Here is a 749-nt window from a genome sequence, read left to right on the forward strand (position 1 = left end):
GTTTCAAACTGAGCAATGCAAGGCAAGCAGCAGGCGCTGGATCTCAGCAAATATGGCTTCTGGGAGCTACAATCAGTAACTCCAGCTGGGCCATTTGCTTAGGCTTCCTGCCAAAAGATTTATAAAAAGAACAGTAAAGAATGTGCAATGCCTTTAAATATGAATTTCAAATCCAGTGCAGCCAATATCCACATTTGTTGAGGCTTCCATCCCTCAGCTTTTCCCTAAGGCTCAGCAAGGAATGCAGGGAGTTTCTCCTGCTGATCTAATTTTATCCTCTCAGAGATATCCACCAGCATGAAGGAATGAATTACAGCCCGTGCAGTTTCCTAATTACTTCCAGCTCTCAGAGAGAGACCCAAAAGATACTAGGGAAGCAAGCACAACATAGGCTGATAAACCAGCCTTTAATTTGTGCATTGCTATACATGGAAGTCTTGTGATAATTTACTAACAGGTGATCCCAGCCTTTACTCAAACTAGTGCATGTCCCAACATCACAGACCTACCCATGAGTTTAAGTGCAACAGAGTACAGTGGCAAACAAGATTGGCTGCTACATGGTAAGTGAAATATGCAGGTGGTTTCCCCATCAGACACGTGAACTGGTTCCTTGAATGCCAGCAATGACTATTTAGCAAGATGTAACTTCCCATTACCTAGCAGGCCTTCCATATTCCCTACCTGAAGCACGGTAGCAGGGCGGGAGGTGGGGTTATTCAAGTTCACAGGAGAGTTGGCCCTGTCTG

General features: G+C 44.9%; 1 protein-coding gene across 5 annotated transcripts in view; it reads right to left on the reverse strand.

The window, feature by feature from the left end:
• TMEM63A (transmembrane protein 63A) overlaps positions 1 to 749 on the reverse strand; it is a 44,449-nt gene that overhangs the window by 6,683 nt on the left and 37,017 nt on the right. The window lies entirely within an intron of this gene.

The sequence above is a fragment of the Egretta garzetta genome, unplaced genomic scaffold (assembly GCF_000687185.1).
Source record: "Egretta garzetta isolate BGI_Z169 unplaced genomic scaffold, ASM68718v1 scaffold11, whole genome shotgun sequence".
Taxonomy (NCBI): domain Eukaryota; kingdom Metazoa; phylum Chordata; class Aves; order Pelecaniformes; family Ardeidae; genus Egretta; species Egretta garzetta.